Source organism: Delphinus delphis, chromosome 5 (assembly GCF_949987515.2).
Source record: "Delphinus delphis chromosome 5, mDelDel1.2, whole genome shotgun sequence".
NCBI lineage: Eukaryota > Metazoa > Chordata > Mammalia > Artiodactyla > Delphinidae > Delphinus > Delphinus delphis.
In genome coordinates this window covers 63,507,211-63,528,577 of record NC_082687.1, presented here as the reverse complement: position 1 = coordinate 63,528,577, position 21,367 = coordinate 63,507,211, and positions in this window count along the sequence as shown.

Sequence of the window (21,367 nt, the reverse complement as noted above, 5' to 3'; positions counted from 1 at the left end):
TTATTCAGCTCTGTGGTAGTTATTTCCACTATTTTATCTTCCAGGTCACTTATCCATTCTTCTGCCTCAGTTATTCTGCTATTGATTCCTTCTAGAGAATTTTTAATTTCATTTATTTTGTTGTTCATCATTGTTTGTTTGCTCTTTGACATAGTTCTTCTAGGTCCTTGTTAAACGTTTCTTGTATTTTCTCCATTCTATTTCCAAGATTTTGGATCATCTTTACTGTCATTACTCTGAATTCTTTTTCAGGTAGACCTCCTATTTCCTCTTCATTTGTTTGGTCTGGTGGGTTTTTACCTTGCTCCTTCATCTGCTCCTTCATCTGTATTTCTCTGTCTTCTCATTTTGCTTAACTTACTGTCTTTGGGGTCTCCTTTCGCAGGCTGCAGGTTCATAGTTTCCATTGTTTTTGGTGTCTGCTCCCAGTGGGTAAGGTTAGTTCAGTGGGTTGTGTAGGCTTCCTGGTGGAGGGGACTGGTGCCTGTGTTCTGGTGGATGAGGCTGGATCTTGTCTTTCTGGTGGGCAGGACCATGTCCAGTGGTGTGTTTTGGTGTTTGTGAACTTAAGATTTTAGGCAGCCTCTCTGCTAATGGGTGGGTTGTGTTCCTTTCTTGCTAGTTGTTTGGCATAGGGTGTCCAGCACTGTAGCTTGCTGGTTGTAGAATGGAGCTGGGTCTTATCGTTGAGATGGAGACCTCTGGGAGAGCTTTCGCTGTTTGATATTACGTGGGGCCGGGAGATCTCTGGTGGACCAATGTCCTGAACTCGGCTCTCCCACCTCAGAGGCTCAGGCCTGACACCTGGCCAGAACACCAAGATCCTGTCAGCCACACGACTCAGAAGAAAAGGGAGGAAGAAAAAGAAAGAAAGAAAACAAATAAATAAAATAAAGTTATTAAATTTTTAAAATTATTAAAAATTAAAAAGTAATAAAAAAAAGAGAAAGAAAGAAGAGAGCAACCAAACCAAAAAACAAATCCACCAATGATAACAAGCAATAAAACCTATACTAAAAACAAAACAAGGCCGCACTGCTGGAGGGACCCAGCCTATCCCAAGTGTGCTGTTAGCCAGGGGTAGCCGGAAGAGACCGGGCAGTGGGGGAGAGCTGCAGAGGGTGGTGGAGTCCGCCCCGCACGCCCAGGGAGGGAAGGGGGAGAGAGGGAGGCAGAGTTAAGCAAGGAGCGCGAGTAAGTGAGCTTGGGTCCGACTTGAGCTCGGGCTCAAGACTGAGCCTGGTGGGCCAGGCCCCCAAGCCAGCGTCACACCCCATCTGAAGAAGACAGGCAGTCACATGGCTTCGCCATTCCTGCCTGCGGGAGCCACCGCGGGTGACAGCAGCGGAAAGCTGAGCTCGGGGGACAACTCTGGGGATATGGAATCCCTCCAAAGCCCGGAGACCGAGGCCTCCAAAAGCCTGACAGAGCTGTTTGAGAAGGCTGCCACGCACTTCCGAGGCCTGGTTCAAGTGGCCAGCAGGGAGCAGCTCTTGTACCTGTATGCCCGGTACAAGCAGGGAAGCATGGAAAGCACTTGGTGATTCAAGCCCCAGCCGAACAATGCAGGAGTATACTGCCGTAGTTAACAAATTAGATCCAAGTTGGAATCCTCAGCTTCTTGAAATGGAAACTTAAATTACTATGTTCTTTTGGGAATTAAAAATCACTCAAGGACTTCCCTGGTGGCGCAGTGGTTAAGAATCTGCCTGCCAATGCAGGGGACACGGGTTTGAGCCCTCATCTGAAAAGATCCCACATGCCTCAGAGCAACTAAGCCCGTGCGCCACAACTATTGAGCCCAAGCTCTAGAGCCCGTGAGCCGCAACTGATGAAGCCCGCGTGTCACAACTACTGAAGCTCGCACTCCTAGAGCCTGTGCTGTACAACAAGAGAAACCACCGCAATGAGAAGCCCACGCACCGCAATGAGGAGTAGCCCCCACTTGCCACAATTAGAGAAAGCCCGCACGCAGCAACGAAGACCAAACACAGCCAAAAAAAAAAAAAAAAAAAACTACTCAAGAAGAAACTTACTGAGGATAAATATCCAGATATATTCTTAACTTTTACTGGATTCTGTGGCTTTTCACTTGAACAAAAAGGAGGAATTTGTTCTTGTTTCATCAAACAGGATGTTGATGAATAGAAAGAAAGGGCTCAAAATAAAAATTTCCTTGCCTATGTAAGGCTAATCTTATTTAAGTATAAGCTAAAAACAGACCGACAGACGGTTTATCTCAGGACTGCAATACATGGGGCATAGAAAGGTAAATAAAGTAACATTTCCCCAGGGAGTATATTTTAGACCCCCGACAATAATCAAAAGTATCTTAAGTAACTGTCTCTGACCCATGCAGATATTGCAGAATAACGTTAAGGAGGAATGAATAGGAATTGTTTCTTTCAGTTAACTGAGTAGTTCACTCCTTTACCAATTTAAAGTCCTTGTTCACTAAACTTGTCTTGCCTTATCAGTCTCTGCACCTCTTTTTCATGAAATCATCCATTTTATTAAGATAGTTGGTTGAATGGAGGCAAAAGTAATGGAAAAGAGAATGGAATGGAAACAGTTTAGCAATACTAATCTATTCATTTGTGTATTCCCATTCAGGGAAGCATGGAAAGCTTGGTCTCTTGCCAAGTAATGGTCTCTTGCCTCTTCGGCAGGTCCAGGTCAAAAATCATTCAGAGTTATTGGAATTCGGGCATGATGATAGTGGTTGTAGCATAGTTTTTGAATTTTCCCGAATCCTTAACAGAATAACTAGGATAGCGTAACCAAAAGCACTTGGGCAATATCTGTAACAAAACCTAGTTGATCAGAGAAACTAGGGACAAACTATCAACAGCTCCAAGATTTGTGTAGCATTGGCATCTCTGTGGGAGGAAGCAGAGGAAACAGTAGGGAGTCTAATTGACCTGAGAATGGCAGAAGCCTAAAATTGTCCACAGGTGAAGAGTACAGGGGGTTCATGGTAAGGTTTTCTAGAGCTGTCTGGAGCTCTAGAGTTCCAAAATTAAGCAGCCAAAACTTCCCTTCCAGTACACAGCCTCACACTGAGAGGAATCTGCAGGACAAGTCAAGCAGGACAAGGACAATGAAGACAAAAGGAAAAAGAAACCAGATAAGCGTGGGAGAGGGGACCAGAGCCAAGTGATCTTGAAAGTATCCTAGGGGCCAGATTTTTAATTACTTCATGAAAATAACAGAAAAGGGACTTACATACCTAAAACTATATCCTGATTCACATTTCTATCTTAAAAATTCAAAAACATTAATTTCACATAAAGATGATCAACAGAAAAAGAATTACGGTTGAAACCTGTACAAAGTTACTATAATTCAGAATTGTATCTTTTTTCTTATAATATCCAGAAGCTGTATTAATGGTTAAAATAATGAAAATGTGCTAATATTTTTATGGGTCTTGGTAGGATTGCAATATTGCTTTCCAAAAGAGTAATACCATTTTACAAGAGCATTAGGGCCATTAACTTAGTATAGTGCCTGTTTCATTACAGTTTTACCAATTTGGATAATTTTGTTACCCTAATGGAATTAGTTTAAAATCTGTTGCTCGTTGTTGTTTTAATTTGCATTTTCTTAAATGATTATGGATGTTGAACTTTTTTCCAAGTAGCGATATAACATTATTGATATTTTTGTATGTACGTGAATAAAATCCTAAACCTCTGTGTCACTTCAAAAAAAAAAAAAAAAAGGAAAGACAGAACCCTAGGACAAATGGCAAAAGCAAATCTATAGAGACAAAATCACACAAAGAAGCATACACATACACACTCACAAAAAGAGAAAAAGGAAAAAATATATATATATAAAAAGGAAGAGAGCAACCAAATCAATAAACACAAAGATAATAAGCTCTAAATAATAAACTAAGGTAAACATAAAACCAGAAACAAATCAGATGCAGAAAGCAAACCCCAAGTCTGCAGTTACTCTCAAAGTCCACCGTCTCAATTTTGGGATGATTCATTGTCTAGTCAGTTATTCCACAGATGCAGGGTACATCAAGTTGATTGTGGAGATTTGATCCGCTGCTCCTGAGGCTGCTGGGAGAGATTTCCCTTTCTCTTCTTTGTTCGCACAGCTCCAGGGGTTCAGCTTTGGATTTGGCCCCGCCTCTGCATGTAGGTCGCCTGAGGACGTCTGTTCCCCACCCAGACAGGCCGGGGTTAAAGTATCAGCTGATTAGGGGGCTCTGGCTCAGGCCGGGTGGAGGGAAGGGTACGGAATGCGGGGCGAGCCTGCGGCGGCAGAGGCCAGCTTGACGTTGCACCAGCCTGAGGCGAACCGTGTGTTCTCCCCGGGAAGTTGTCCCTGGATCACGGGACCCTGGCAGTGGTGCGATGCACAGTCTCCCGGGAGGGGAGGTGTGGATAGTGACCTGTGCTTGCACACAGGCTTCTTGGTGGCTTCAGCAGCCTTAGCATTTCATGCCTGTCTCTGGTGTCCGCGCTGATAGCCATAGCTCACACCTGTCTCTGGAGCTCGTTTAGGCCGTGCTCTGAATCCCCTCTCCTTGTGCACCCTGAAACAATGGTCTCTTGCCTCTTAGGCAGGTCCAGACTTTTTCCCGGACTCCCTCCCGGCTAGCTGTGGCGCACTAGTCCCCTCAGGCTGTGTTCACGCAGCCAACCCCAGTCTTCTCCCTGGGATCTGATCTCCAAAGCCTGAGCCTCAGCTCCCAGCCCCCACCCGTCCCGGTGGGTGAGCAGACAAGCCTCTCGGGCTGGTGAGTCCTGGTCGGCGCAGATCCTCTGTGTGGGAATCTCTCCGCTTTGTCCTCTGCACCCTGTTGCTGCGCTCTCCTCCGTGGCTCCGAAGCTTCTCCCCTGCCCATCCCCCCATCTCCGCCCGCGAAGGGGCTTCCTAGTGTGTGGAAACTTTTCCTCCTTCACAGCTCCCTCCAGGAGGTGCAGGTCCCATCTCTATTCTCTTGTCTCTGTTTTTCCTTTTTTCTTTTGCCCTACCCAGGTACGTGGGGAGTTTCTTGCCTTTTGGGAAGTCTGAGATCTTCTGCCAGCATACAGTAGGTGTCCTGTAGGATTTGTTCCACATGTAGATATATTTTTGATATATTTTCATTTTGTGGGGAGGAAGGTGATCTCCACATCTTACTCCTCCACCATCTTGAAGGCACCTCTAGTTTCTTTTAATGTGGAACAGTTGTTAGCTTTTCTTTGTCTTTCATAACTTCGAAATTTTTTAAAGAATACAAGTCACTTATTAGAAAATGTTCTTCAGTTTGGGTTGCCTCATGATTAGATTCTGGGTTTACATTCCCACAAGTGATTTGTGTCCTTTTCATGGTGTCACAATATGTCTGTCTGCCTCTCATTGGTAATTTTAATTTTGATCATTCAGTCAAGGTGTTGCTTAGTTTCACCACTTGATATTATACTTTTACTCCTTGGCAACAGATCAACAATCCATGCAACGTCACTTTGAGGCCATGTAAATATCTAGAAATTTTATATTTATGTTCTGTACATTTTTCAGTTTGGTCTTAGATTTCTCTTTGAATCAAAGTTGTTGTAAAGATAGCTTTAAAATGTCCAGGTGTTAGGGTAAAATGTATAACTCCACAATTCTTGCTTATTATTTCCTTAAAGGAAAATATAAATCACATTATTAAGGAAACTGTTGGTTATGCCTATTTTGTTATGTGTTAAAATTCTCAATAGTTTCAATTTTCACAAATCCTTTAAAATTGTTGACATAGGGACTTCCCTGGTGGTGCAGTGGTTACGAATACACCTGCCAGTGCAGGGGACACAGGTTCAAGCCCTGGTCTGGGAAGATCCCATGTGCCGCGGAGCAATTAAGCCCGTGCACCACAACTACTGAGCCTGTGCTCTAGAGCCTGCAAGTCACAACTACGGAAGCCCGCATGCCTAGGGCCTGTGCTCTGCAACAAGAGAAGCCACCGCAATGAGAAACCCACACACCGCAACAAAGAGTAGCCCCAACTTGCCACAACTAGAGAAAGCCTGCGTACAGCAACCAAGACCCAATGCAGCCAAAAATAAATAAATAAGTTTAAAATTGTTAATATAGTTGAAAACTCAAAAGATAAAAAGAGCATACACTGAGAAGTCTCCTCACCAGCTACTCAGTTCTCTGAAGTAACCAACATTGTAATTTTCTCTGTGTCCTTCTAGAGATAGTTTCTGCATATAAAGCAAAATCATATATATCCCCACCGCCACTACCCCATACAAGTTGACTTTTGTCTATACTTTCCACACTGTTCTGCATTTGGCTTTTTTCATTTAACTATATATCCTGGAGATCATTAATATCAGTACATTATATATTAGCTTCCTTATTCCAATGGCTGCTTATGATTCCATTGTATACATATACTGTGATTTATTAAGTTAGTCCTCTATAGATACTTAGGTTGTTTCCATTCTTTTGCCTTTATATAAACTATGGTGCAGAATAACCATGTACATATATCAGTACATGTGCAAGTATGTCTATAATATAAATTCCTGAATATGAAATTTGAGTCAAAAAGTTTGTAGTTTTGTATTATAACTTTGATAAATGTTTCCAGTGTATCCTTCATCAAGATTTCACAGAGACTGTACCAATTTACAGGGAATACATTTTAGCACAGTTGTTTCTTTTTTTTTTTTAAATTATTTATTTGCGCCAGGTCTTAGTGTCCTAGCTGAGAGAACTCAACTAAGTGTCTTAGTGTCTTAGTTGCGGCACGTGGGATCTTCGTTGAGGCATGTGGACTCTTAGTTGCGGCATGCTGGATCTAGTTTCCTGACCAGGGATGGAACCCAGGCCCCCTGCTTTGGGAGTGAGTACAGAGTCTTAACCACTGGACCACCAGGGAAGTCCCTAGCACAGCTGTTTCTTTATCTTTTTTTTACTCTACATAATGGCTGTAAGAAAGGTAATTTGAAAATAGTGTTAACACAAGTAGATTCAAAAGGTGTGGCTTTTCCAAAAATGATACCTTCAGTATTGCAAAATATAATTCTTAGGGTTCAAAAAACTTACCTTATAGTTGAGGTTGGAATTTTAGTTTAATTCTTATACTTGTAAAGTACAAGTATTTCCTTGTTTCTCTCACTCTGAAGTCTTGCTATTGGCTTAATTTTTAACTTTATGATGCATATTTCCACGTCTGCTGTAAACAGCTGAGCAAAAACTCAGGAAGGTAACAAATAGTTCATCTGTTTTACAGACATGAACCCTGGCAGAGGGAAAGAGGAAAAAGGGCTCTCAGCTGGATTCTTCTGCAGACTTTTACTGTCCTTGAGGCATTTTCCCTGCCCAAATATGAAGGAAAATTGTTTTCCAGTCTTAAGTTGAATGCCAAAATTATTCTTGGAATTGCTCCCTTAATCTGTCAGTTTCTCTTTTTCCCATGGAGGTGTGATCAGGGCGGCCAAACCTTCCCAGTCAGAATCTGAGTTAGAACTTGATTGTCCCCACAGACAACTGGTTTGGAAAAACTCCCTGCAAGGTGATTTCAATTAGTGACCAGAAATATCAGAGAGCTGGTACTAGGATCTGAAGTTCTAACCTTACATGTGACTTCAGTCTTTCTACAGAGCTAGTGACTAACAGAGATACAAAGGAATTAATCACCTCCAGGGATTTCTTAGGAAAGAAAAGACTGAGGAATCAAATTCCAAAGCTCCTTAGTATTGGTCTCTAGCCCATTTCCCAAGTTCTTCATTTTCATTCTTTTTCCCACTCTGCTCTAGTCAAGAGTGTGGGCTTTGGTGGCGGATACACCTCAGCTCACATCCAAGCTTTGTCCTTTGCTGGCTTGGGACCACAGGTGAGCTAGTTAGCCTCCCAGAGACAAAGGGTCCTCACCGATAAAACTGGGATCACACTACCTTCCTTGCAGTGTTGATGTGAGGATTAAAGGAAGTCAAGTGTATGGGCACAGTGCCTAGCTCAGTCCTGAAAAATTAGCCTCAGTAAATGTTAGTTTTTTCCTAGTATCATCTTTCTTCCCCTCTCACCAATGGATTAAAACTCATTCTTCTGGAGCTCATAGTCTTAACCAGTATTAAATTATTAGAAAAGAAACATTATTGGGAACTCCACTTCGCTGTACAGTAGAAACTAACACAACATTGTAAAACAACTATATCCTAATAATAAAAAAAAAAAGAAAGAAAAGAAAAACGTTATGGTAAGACAATCTGAGTGAAAACTCCAGGCTTTATCTGGGCCTAACTTAGAATTTAGAAATTTTTTAGATATCCATTCTTTTCTAGGTGGTAAGTTTCAAACCCTCAGAAATGCGTTTTGCAGCATTGACAGCCACACTGTTAGAAAATCCACACCTTTGGGGGCAACTCTGGCAGGTTTTGTAATCAAGTCAAACTATAGTTTATATGTAAACATTTCACAATCTTGTAAAGCAATTTAGATACAAATGGAATTTTTACAAAAATCATATTCAAGTTTCTCTTTTCTTTCCTCTCCCCAGAGAATATAGAAGGCAGATCTTAAGAATAGGGAATGGTTTTATCATAGATGGAGACTTTGGAAATGCTCTGAAATAAATGGTTTCCAGATTTTATAAACACAAATATACAGTAGTGAATGATTTTACTCTGAACTATCTATTTATAGATATCTAACAGGGACCGACTTATTTAACCACAGTGGCAAAGATCAGCTAGATGTTTACTAAACCCTCTTCCTTCTCCACCTAGATACACCCCTGAACTATATTTCCAAACGTCCCTTGCCCTTAGGTATGCCAAGTGGCATGTGGTCAAAAGTGATATGTAGCACCTCCAGGCCTGGCCCATTAAAACTTCCATGTGTTATCCTCTATGCCCTTGAACCCTCCCAGGTGATGGGAAGGGAGATGACTCCCAGGGCAACCTTGGGAACCACATTTTGGAATGTGGAAGGAGCCACATATGGAAGGAGACTGAGTCCCTGAATCGATACTTGGAGGAAAACTGCCCAACCAGGAACATCTGCATTAGACTATTTTGCGACTGAGAAATAAGTTCTTTGTGCCAAGCTACTGAGATTTTGGGAGGTTTATCTCTTATAGCAGCTAGTATTACCGATACAGTCTGAAACACAAAATACCATCTCAAAGTCCTCAAATGTCTTTATACCAGTCCCTTTTTTTATGTAGTGTTGAGCTAGAGACCAACATTAAGGAGCTTTGGAATTTGATTCCTTCCACCTCTCCTTTCCTGCCTCCCTCCCTCCTTCCCATCCCACCCTCTCTTCCTTCCTCCCTTCCCTAGTACTAATTGAGCAACTAGTACATTCCTTCCAGGCACTATTCTAGGCACTGGGGATTTGGGTGAACAAAGCAGATAAACCTTTGCCCTTGAGAAGCTCACATTATAATGGGTGAAACAGGCAATAAATAAGTAAGTAATATGGTTTCAAGTGTTGAAAATTGCTTAGAAGAAAACTAAGAAAGAATTAAAAAACAAAAAACGTGAGAGTGACAAGGAGGATCTTTTAGACAAGGTGGTTAGGAAAGGGCTTTCTGAGGAGGTAGCATTTGACCAGAGACCTAAATAATACAAAGAAACCAGTCATACAAAGATCTAAAAGGACAAAGAACTGAATCATTTCTGTAAACTCAGTGACCTGTAGGAGAAAAACAAACATAATAATACAAAAGGAAAAACTGAAATGACATAACTTAGTCAAAGATGAGTCAAAGAGATGTGAAACTCAAACTCCAGATTTATGTATTCCTAACCTAACTTTGCCTTAGGCCAAGAAACTTAGCAGTGTCAGTAAACTCTTTCATTCTTGGCTGACTAGTTTCATATCTCCCAGTCTTCAATATGATGTTTGCCCATGTATTCAGGCAACTCAAAAAATACAATAAAATGTCAGGCTCCATCCTTAGATATTTATAAACACTGGGAACTCCAGCAGGTTATTTAACTTCTCCAGTTCTGAATTCCCTCTTCTTTTAAAATGGAAAGAGTCCTAGTAACTAAGTTACTTCATAGATTTGTTCTGATGTTAGATGAGGTTGTACACATAAAATGCTAGCACAACATAGGTACTAAAGAAATGTTTTTATTAATTTTAACTTAACCTGCTGCATGTCTATCAAATACTTGAGTCCATATTCTTAAAACACCGAGATATTTCTGCCTTCTTTAGGGTCACACTCCAATTCAATCCTGATCTGAAGGGAAAGGATAGTCTTCCCCAGAGCCTTGGTCAGTGGAGGCAGCCAACAGTTGGCTCTGCAGGAGCCAAATTAAAAAGAAAAAAAGACAAATAGCCAGAAGAATACAAAAAAAAATGTGTCGAACTCAATAAATTTTTACAGAATGGACACACCCGTGTAGCCAACTTGATGTGAAAAAACAGAATATTGATAGCATTTCAGAAACCCTCTATGCTCTATGCAGGAACCTTTATCTTAGGGATGCGTATTCACAAGCAGCTGATCTGAGATACCCATCTGGCTGTCTGAGGCAAGATCACCACCAGCCACTGTCTTATACAACCCCATTGGGCACCATTCATATAGAACTGTGAGTTGTAATCTGTTTGTAGGTTGGGAAATCAATTTGTGGATCATGGCTGGCATCTTTTAAAATGTTGTTGAAGTATAACCTAAAAGCAGAAAAGTGAACACATCAAAAAGTGTCGAATTCCATGCACCCCAATGTTCATTGCAGCACTATGTACAATAGCCAGGTCATGGAAGCAACCTAAATGCCCATCGACAGACGAATGGATAAAGAAGTTGTGGTACATATATACAATGGAATATTACTCAACCATAAAAAGGAATGAAATTGGGTCATTTGTAGAGGTTGGATGGATCTAGAGACTGTCATACAGAGTGAAGTAAGTCAGAAAGAGAGAAACAAATATCGTATATTAACACATATATGTGGAACATAGAAAAATGGTACAGATGAACTGGTTTGCAGGGCAGAAATAGAGACACAGATGTAGAGAATAAATGTATGGACACCAAGGGCGGAAAGTGGTGGTGGTGGGTGGTGGTGTGATGAATTGGGAGATTGGGATTGACATGTATACACTGATGTGTATAAAATGGATAACTAGGGCTTCCCTGGTGGCGCAGTGGTTGAGAGTCTGCCTGCCAATGCAGGGGACACGGGTTCATTCATGCCCGAGTCTGGGAGGATCCCACATGCCGCAGAGTGGCTGGGCCTGTGAGCCATGGCCGCTGAGCCTGCACGTCCGGAGCCTGTGCTCTGCGACGGTAGAGGCCACAACAGTGAGAGGCCCGCGTAATGCAAAAAACAAACGAACAAACAAACAAAACAAAAAATGGATAACTAATAAGAACCTTCTGTATAAAAAAATAAAATAAAATTCAAAAATTCAAAAAAAAATCCTATGATAAACCGTAATGGAAAAGAATATGAAAAAGAATATATATATATGTGTATAACTGAATCACTGCTCTACAGCAGAAATTAACACATTATAAGTCAACTATACTTCAATAAAAAAAAAAAAGACAAATAGCCAGAAGAATACAAAAACAAAAAAGTGTCAAACTCAATAAATTTGTATAGAATGGACACACCCGTGTAGCCAACTGGACGTGAAAAAACAGAACATTGCTAGCATTTCAGAAACCCTCTTCACGTGCCCTGCCAGTCACTGCCTCCCTCCAAAGCTAACCACTGGGCTGATTTCTAGCACTAAACATATGTTTTGTCTTCTTGGAATTTCATATAAATAAAACCTTATGGTATATATTCTCTTTATTTGGCTACTTTTACTCAGCATTGTATTTGTGAAACTCATCCATGTTGTTGTGTGTATCAGTAGTTCTCATTGCCATAGTAGTCCATTATAAGAATATTGCAATAGTAGTCCATTATAAGAATATACTGCAACTATCTGTTCTACTATTAATGAACATTTGCGTTGTTTTCAGTTTGGGACCATTACAGATAGTGGTGTAAAAGAAGGACCATCTTATCATGTTTGCAGATTCTATGAATCAGGAGTTTGGAAAGGGCACTCTGAGGATGGTTTATCTCTGCTCCAGTGAGGTCTGGGGCCTTGGCTGTAAAGGCTCAATGGTTGGGGGTGAGTTGACGGTGGCACCAGCACACATCTGGCACCTGGGCTAAGAGGACTCTAAGACTGAGTACTGTCAACTGGGTCACCTATGTGTGGACTCTCCTCGTAGTTTGGCTCCACACAGCATGGTAGCCTCAGAGCAGCTGGACTTCTTACACAATGGCTCAGAATTCCAAGCATGACCGTCCCCAGGAACAAGGAGGAAGCTGCGTGGCTTTTTCTAATGTAGGGGAGGAAAAACTGTTTTGCCTCTACCCATCTTAGGTTCATTGGCTGGAACCTTGTAAATTAGGTTAACAAAAAACAGATTAAGAGAGAAAAACAAAAGTTTTTTATCATGTGCATCGCACATACACATGAGAACACTCCGTGAAGAGCAACTTAAAGGGCAGTTGGAACTTGGGTTATATAGCGTCTTAACAAAAGAACAATAAATTTTGAGAGAAGTGACAAGAGAAATGAAAAGGACTTCAGGTTTTTAGGACAGCAAATTGTGGGAACGTAAATATATGGGGGAACTAATGGGAGATAAGGGCTGGACTGATAGGTCTACCATTGTCTCTGGTGATTATTAACTTCTGTTCTTCCTGGTAGAGAGGAGAGAGAGGACATCATTACAAATTTATGTCCTGGGCTTCCCTGGTGACACAGTGGTTAAGAATCAGCCTGCTAATGCAGGGGACACGGGTTCGAGCCCTGGTCCAGGAAGATCCCACATGCCACAGAGCAACCAAGCCTGTGCACCACAACTACTGAGCCTGTGCTCTAGAGCCCGCGAGCCACAGCTACTGAAGCCCGCACGCCTAGAGCCCGTGCTCTGCAGCAAGAGAAGCCACTGCAATGAGAAGCCAATGCACCACAACTAGAGAAAGCCCATGCGCAGCAACAAAGACCCAATTCAGCCAAAAATAAATAAATTTATAAAATAAACAAAAACAAAAACAAATTTGTGTCCTATGAAAGTAAAAGGCAGAGAGATTTTCTTATATTTGCTTTTTTCTCAATTACTTTCAGCTCAAAGAATCCTAATGTCCAGTGGCACATTGTTAGGTGGCATATTCTTCTACCCTCCATTCACTTAACTTTAGAAGTCACATGGTATCACCTACACACCACTCTATTGTTCCAGATGAGTCACAAGCCTGCCTAGGTTCAAAGGGAGGAGGCAGAGACCCTACCTCTCCTAGGGAAGAGTCTCCAGGTCACATATAGGAACGCATATGCAACAGGAGAGATTTTTACAGCCGTCTTCGGAAAATAAGATCTGCCTCAGCTGCTATGAGCATTCTGGGATATTTTTCTTAGCCCTATGTACATTTCTGTTGGGTATGTACCTCGGAGCTCAATTGCTGAGTCAAAGTGTGTATGTGTACTAAGCTTTAGTAGATAATGCTAGTTGTTTTTGGCTTGTGCCAATTTATACTCCCATAATGTATGAAAATTCCAGTTGCTCCATCTTTGCTAACAATTGGTATTGTTTTTGTTTTTTTAAATAAATTTATTTACTTATTTTTATTTTTGGTTGCATTGGGTCTTTGTTACTGTGCGCGGGCTTTCTCTAGTTGCGGAGAGCAGGGGCTACTCTTTGTTGTGGTGCGCGGGCTTCAGCAGTTGTGGCACTTGGGCTCAGTAGTTGTGTCTCGCGGGCTCTGGAGCGCAGGCTCAGTAGTTGTGGTGCACAGGCTTAGTTGCTCTGCAGCATGTGGAATCTTCCCGGACCAGGGCTAGAACCCGTGTCCCCTGCATTGGCAGATGGATTCTCAACCACTGTGCCACCAGGAAAGCCCAATTAGCATTGTTTTTCTCAGTTTAGCCATTTGGTTGGGTATACAGTGGTATTTTGCATTGTGGTTTAAATTTGCATTTCTCTGATAACTAATGAAGTTGAGGTACTTTTCATATGTTTATTGGCTATTTGAATATCTTCTTTTGCGAAATGCCTGTTCAGAGGTCCAGTATATTTTTTAATAGAATAGAATAGAAAATATCAGAATATATCACACATAGCAAGAGTAGATATATTTTCCTGAAACATAGTTTTAGTTTCATATATTGTAGTAGGTGCTGTAGTGTTCTCCCCAGATTTTTCCATCTGTGATTAAACACACACTCCCCAGTTCCCAGGAATGTTGCCTGCTGCTGACTCACTGCTTAGAATTGCGTCCTTCCCCAGAAATTTCCCTTGGTCTGAGGAAGCTGAGTTACCCAGGGTTAAGGTCCCTCCCCAAGGAAAGCCCACACCCAATGACTGGTCAATTTGGGAGGTAGGTACAGAGGTCCAGCCTTCTAGATGTATTCTGGCTTGCCTGGGGATTTTGAAACTGAAGGTCCTGTGTCCTGGGAGACCTCTCAATACTGGACAAACTAGAATGGTTGGTCACCCTACTCTTGCCACAATGTGGGACACCACTGACAAGCCAACTTCAGAACTCTGTGTAATCAACTGAAGCTTCACTTAGGTTGCAGGAGCATCACAGTTCAATTTCTCCCTCTGCCCAATCCTGTGTCCCTTGTTCTTTCACAGGTACTGCTTCTAGAGCACTCCCCAATAAACAAGCTGCATGCAATTCTCGATCCAGAATCTGCTTCCCAGGGAACCCAAAGTACTATATACATGTAGTGTTTCCTAATGATAAAATGCCTTTTCTTGCTGGCTCAAAAAGGTAATGGAAGCCACTGATAGAGTAGATATTACTGTTTTGCCCACCCAGTACTCCTCTCTTCCTTTTTTGACAGCATCCTGCTTCTTTGGGGGAAGTAGTACACCTCTCACTCAAGTCAGGGGTTCTTGTAGGCACATCCAATTTAAGTACCCCCATCCTCTGCCACCATCACAGGAGTGGGTCTGTGACTTAAGCCAGGCCAATCAGAATCCCTTCCCAGAATTTTTCTATTCAGCATTAGAGAAAAAGTCCTTTCCTGGGTCAGCCTCCGCACTACAATACTGAACCAGAGGCTGTGTAGACCACATAAAGAGAGAAGAGCAGGAGAAACATGGAGAAAGGGATTCCTGTGACATTACAGTTTGGTTCCAAGGCAGCCCTGAGACACATTTGCACCTCTACCCTTCCCTGATTCTCCTCCACTTTGGCTTGTGCCATTTGCAACCAAAAGCGTCCTGATTAGTGCACAGGCTTTTAAGAAGGGCAGATTATGATAATTCATCGGGCAAATAATCAATAGCTGTGCTGCTGCTTCTACCTAATGTTTTTTTCTGTCTTCTATTTATCTGTCTTCCTTATTTTGTCTTCTTTTCTCTACTTAAATCAAACCCCTCGTTCAAGATTTGTTTGAATGCCCCCTGCCCAATGAAGTCAAACTTTCCTGACACTCCCAATTTACATGAATGCAGCCCACAAACATTATTGAGCTCTTGCTACTCTTCTACCTTAAGCACCGTCATGCTAGCACTGAGGCCCAAAGACAGAACAGGGCATAGCTCAGGCCTCCAGGTGCTTTAGTATCATAGTGGGGGAAGCTGACTCATAAACAGATAGTTACCATATGAGGTGGCAAGTGCAATGACAGTTATTAGAGAGTCCCTAGGAGGGGAAGTACGTGGCAGCTAGCCTCCAGGATGGTCCCCAATGATCCCTGCCTCCTCTTATTCATACTCTGTATAGTCCTCTCCCACACTGTATCAGGGTTTATCTCTGTAACCAGTAGAATACCATGGAAGTAATTGTGCATGACTTCCAAGACTAGGTCAAAAGTTGACAAACGTTTTTGTAAAGGTAGTAAATGTAGTAAATATTTTAAGCTTTACAAGCTATAGGGTTTCTATTGTAACTACTCACCTCTGTCACTTTAGCATGAAAGCAACCAATAAGTAAATGATGACTGCAGCTGTGATCCAATAAAACTTTATTTCCAAAAATGTAGCAGGGTGGCTTTATCCATCACTTGTTGTTTGCCAGCTCCTGGTCTAGGTCATAAAACACATTGCGGCTTTTGACTTGCTCTCTTGGATCACTTGCTCTGGGGGAAGTCAATTGCCATGTCATAAGGACGTTTGAGTAGGTGAGGAACCAGTGCATCTGCCAACAGCCAGTACCAAGTGGGCCACTCATATGAGTGGGCCATCTTCTAAGTGGATCCTCCAGCTCCATCAAGCCTTCAGATGAGGTTGCAGCCCCAGCTGACATTTGACCACAACTTCATGAGAGACCCCAAGCCAAAAGCACCCAGGTAGAGCTCTCCCAAATTCCTGAAATTGTCTGAGCTAGTTTGTATTTATTGTTGTTTTAAGGCACTAAGTTTTGACTTTGTGCAGAAATAGAGAACTAATACCAAAGATTTGTCCTCCTACTGACTCCTGAGATAACCATTAAGAGACAGTAGGCTGGGCTTCCCTGGTGGCGCAGTGGTTAAGCATCTGCCTGCCAATGAAGGGGACATGGGTTCAAGCCCTGGTCTGGGAAGATCCCACATGCTGCGGAGCAAATAAACCCATGCGCCACAATTACTGAACCTGAGTTCTAGAGCCCGCGAGCCACAACTACTGAGCCCGTGTGCCTAGAGCCCGTGCTCCACAACAAAGAGAAGCCACTGCAATGAGAAGTCTGCGCACCACACAAAGAGTAGCCCCCACTCGCCGCAACTAGAGAAAGTCCGCGCTCAGCAACGAAGACCCAATGCAGCCAAAAAATAAGAATAAATTTATTAAAAAGAAAAAAAAAAGAAACAGTAGGCTGTTGGCACAACATTGTAAATCAACTATACTTCAATGAAAAGAAAGGAAAAGGAACAGGCCGGCTGTAGCCTTTAGTTAAGTCATTTATTTGAATTACAAATACATAAATACACACTCATGGTAAAAGATTCAAATAATACAGAAGTACAGAGACCAAACAAGTAAAGCCTTCTGTATCAACTCCCAACTGTGAATGAAGAATTTCACCTGTCATATCAGTAAACAAAGGATGTTAGGACCATCAAGCCATCAGCCACTTCAGCCATCCCCCCACTGTGGACCCTGAGGGAATTCAGGATGGAGAAAAGCAGGATCCAGGCCCTAGATAGCTAAGGTTCATATCAAAGGAATGATTTCAATGAGCCCAGACTCTTGCATCCTCCCATACATAGAAAAGCACCATATTCATTAACTTGAGTTGTCAGGTTTTCTTTAATTAACAGTAATCTTTTGATGTTCCAACTACCTGGGGTTTTTTGTTTGGTTGGTCGGTTGGTTTTTGTTTTTTTTGCAGAAACTCCTATATATCCCGGCTTCTCCCTTACCTCTTCGGAACAGTCCCTCTGAGCTATATGACAGGCTGTCTCCTGGGCCTAAGTCCTCAGCAAATTTACCGAATAAAACATAATTCTCAACTTTTTGGTTGCGCATTTTTTTCATTTGACACTGCCCTCCTCAGCCCCACATCCACTGCCCTTAGAGGATGTATTGGCATTTTTGTGTATAATCTTTCAGCCTGTTTTCTGTAGCATGGCTGCCTAATGGCTTATTCCCTTCTTATTTCCTCAGCACCTTGTGCATTTCTCAAGAGTTTATTTCATTCTATTTTGTCTTAATGATTTGTTGTTTTCTTCAGGGACAGCTTCATGGTTGTGTGACCGGTGCAATCACATGGGGCCCCACAATTAGAAGAGCCTAAGCTTGATTTTATGCTCTGTTGTCACTAATTTGAAATTCTTAAAAATGTTGTAACAAGGGGCCGCAACATTTTCCTTTCGTATGTGCCTGGTTTTCAGATTTATCTTCCCCAAGATTACAAAGACAGGGGCCCAGGGCAGCAATATTGTCATGGACATCTTTGAATTCCTCACAGCACCTTGAGAATACCCACAGTAAATATTTGTTAATATGAAGGGAAATTTTCTTATCTCTGAAGGGCTTTTTTTTTTTTTTTGCTTTTTGTTTTGTTTTGTGCAGCCATACACAGATATCTTTAATGATGATCAACAAGCACAGAAGAATCCAAAGTTCTTATTATTGAGGTGGAGTCCCATTTTCTCTCTGATTTTTGCATGCTACTCTGAACTTCATTTGTTCCAGGCAAAGAACAAAGAAGAATGCTGTTCTCTGTTTCTCATTTAGAGAGATCTATAAACACATTCTCAAGAAGAAAGAACTTCAGCCCCTTGCAGCCTATAAGTTCCATGTTTCCACAATATCTGTACTCAAAGAAGGATTGTGAGTCAGGCATAATGAAGTTCATGTTTGCAGGCAAGCAGACAGCAGGAATGAGTGAATATGTAATGGAGCTTAGAACTAAGATGTTCAAATTTTTTCATCTGTCCATACATCAGTCAGTGATTCTTCTGGTCATTTCACGTGTTGGATGGTCCTTGAATTTCAGTCATTGGGAAGATTTACCATAATTTCCTGAAAAAAATAAAAGTTAGATTTCAGGTTGTTCTGGTTAACTTTTTAGAATAGCTTATATAAAATCAAATTCTCTACTTTTCCAAATTTATATTTGGAGATCATTCGGGTCTTTCTCTAATCCATGTCCCCTACATGCGAAAATAATATTTTTCTCCAATTTTTATTACTCAAATATTTTATGCTTTTGAGAGTGTATTTTTTTTGGCTGCATTGGGTCTTCATTGCTGCACTTGGGCTTTCTCTAGCTGCGGCGAGCAGGGGCTACTGTTCATTGTGGTGCACGGGCTTTACATTGTGGTGGCTTCTCTTGTTGAGGAGCACAGGTTCTACGTGTGCAGGCTTCAGTAGTTGTAGAACGCAGGCTCAATAGTTGCAGCATGCAGGCCTTAGAGCACGTAGGCTTCGGTAGTTGTGGCGGGGAGGCTCAGTAGTTGTGGCACACGGGCTTAGTTGCTCCGAGGCATGTGGGATCTTCCTGGACCAGTGATCAAATCTGTGTCCCCTGCATTGGCAGGCAGATTCTTAACCACCATGCCATCAGGCAAGTCCCAAGAGTGTATCTTCTATATTATTTTATTTATTTTTTTGGCCACACAGCGTGGCCTGCAGGATCTTAGTTCCATGGCCAGGGATTGAACCCATGCCCCTGCAGTGGAAACGCAGAGTCCTAACCACTGGACGGCAGGGAATTCCCCTATTTTATTTAATTAATTAATTAATTAATTTTATTTTTTAATACATCTTTATTGGAGTATAATTGCTTCACAATACCGTGTTAGTTTCTGTTGCACAACAAAGTGAATCAGCCATATGCATACACATGTCTCCATATCCCCTCCCTATCCCACGCCTCTAGGTCATCACAGAGCACCAAGCCGATCTCCCTGTGCTATGCTGTTTCCCACCAGACAACTATTTTACATTCAGTAATGTATATATGTCGATGCTATTCTCATGTCGCCCTCCCACCCCATGTCTTCAAGTCCATTCTCTATGCCTACCTCTTTATTCCTGTCCTGCAACTAGGTTCATCAGTACCTTTTTTTTTTTTTAGCTTCCATATATATGTGTTAGCATACAGTATTTGTTTTTCTCTTTCTGACTTACTTCACTCTGTATGACAGACTCTAGGTCCATCCACCTCACTACATATAACTCAATTTTGTTTCTTTTTGTGGCTGAGTAATATTCCATTGTATATATGTGCCACATCTTCTTTATCCATTCATCTGCCGATGGACATTTAGGTTGCTTCCATGTCCTGGCTATTGTAAATAGTGCCGCAATGAACATTGTGGTGCATGTCTCTTTTTGAATTATGGTTTTCTCAGGGTATATGCCCAGTAGTGGGATTGCTGGGTCAAATGGTAGTACTATTTTTAGTTTTTTAAGGAACCTCCATACTGTTTTCCATAGTGGTTGTATCAATTTACATTCCCACCAGCAATGTAGGAGGGTTCGCTTTTCACCACACCCTCTCTAGCATTTATTGTTTCCAGCTTTTTTGATAATGACAATTCTGACCAGTGTGAGGTGATATCTCATTGTAGTTTTTTTTTTAATTAATTAATTTATTTTTTATTTTTATTTTTTTTGCGGTACACGGGCCTCTCACTGTTGTGGCCTCTCCCGTTGCGGAGCACAGGCTCCGGACGCGCAGGCTCAGCGGCCATGGCTCACGGGCCCAGCTGCTCCGTGGCATGTGGGATCTTCTCAGACCGGGGCATGAACCCGTGTCCCCTGCATCGGCAGGCAGACTCTCAACCACCGCGCCACCAGGGAAGCCCCTCATTGTAGTTTTGATTTGAATTTCTCTAATAATTAGTGATGTTGAGCATCTTTTCATGTGCCTCTTGGCCATGTGTATGTCTTCCTTTGTGAAATGTCTATTTAGGTCTTCCACCCATTTTTTAACTGGATAGTTGGTTTTTTTGATATTGAGCTCCATTAGCCGTTTGTATATTTTGGAGATTAATCCTTTGTCTGTTGTTTCATTTGCAAATATTTTCTCCCATTCTGAGGGTTGTCTTTTTGTCTTGTTTATGGTTTCCATTGCTGTGCAAAAGCTTTTAAGTTTAATTAAGTCCCATTTGTTTATTTTTGTTTTTATTTCCAGTTACTCAAGGTCAAAAAAGATCTTGCTGTGGTTTATGTCAAAGAGTGTTTTTCCTATAGAAGTTTTATAGTGTTTCGTCTTACATTTAAGTCTTTAATCCATTTGGAGTTTATTTTTGTGTATGGTGTTAGGTAGTGTTCTAATTTCCTTCTTTTACATGTAGCTGTCCAGTTTTCCCAGAACCACTCATGGAAGAGGGTGTCTTTTTTCCATTGTATGTTCCTGCCTCCTTTGTCATAAATTAGGTGCCCATATATGTGTGGTTTATCTCTGGGCATTCTAACCCGTACCATTGGTCTACATTTCTGTTTTTGTGCCAGTACCATACTGTCTTGATTACTGTAGCTTTGTGGTATAGTTTGAAGTTAGGGAGCCTGATTCCTCCAGATCCATTTTTCTTTCTCAAGATTGCTTTTGCTATTCGGAGTCTTTTGTGTTTCCATACGAATTGTAAGATTTTTTTCTTCTAATTCTGTGAAGATTGTCATTGGTAGTTTGATAGGGCTTGCACTGAATCTGTAGATTGCTTTGGGTAGTATAGTCATTTTCACAATATTGATTCCTCCAGTCCAAGAACATGGTATATTTCTCCATCTGTTTATGTCATCTTTGATTTCTTTCATCAGTGTTTTATAGTTTTCTGAGTAAAAGTCTTTCGCCTCCTTAGGCAGGTTTATTCCTAGGTATTTTATTCTTTTTGTTGCAGTGGTAAATGGGAGTGTTTCCTTAATTTCTGTTTCTGAATTTTCATTGTTAGTGTATAGGAATGCCAGAGATTTCTGTGCATTAATTTTGTATCCTGCAACTTTACCAAA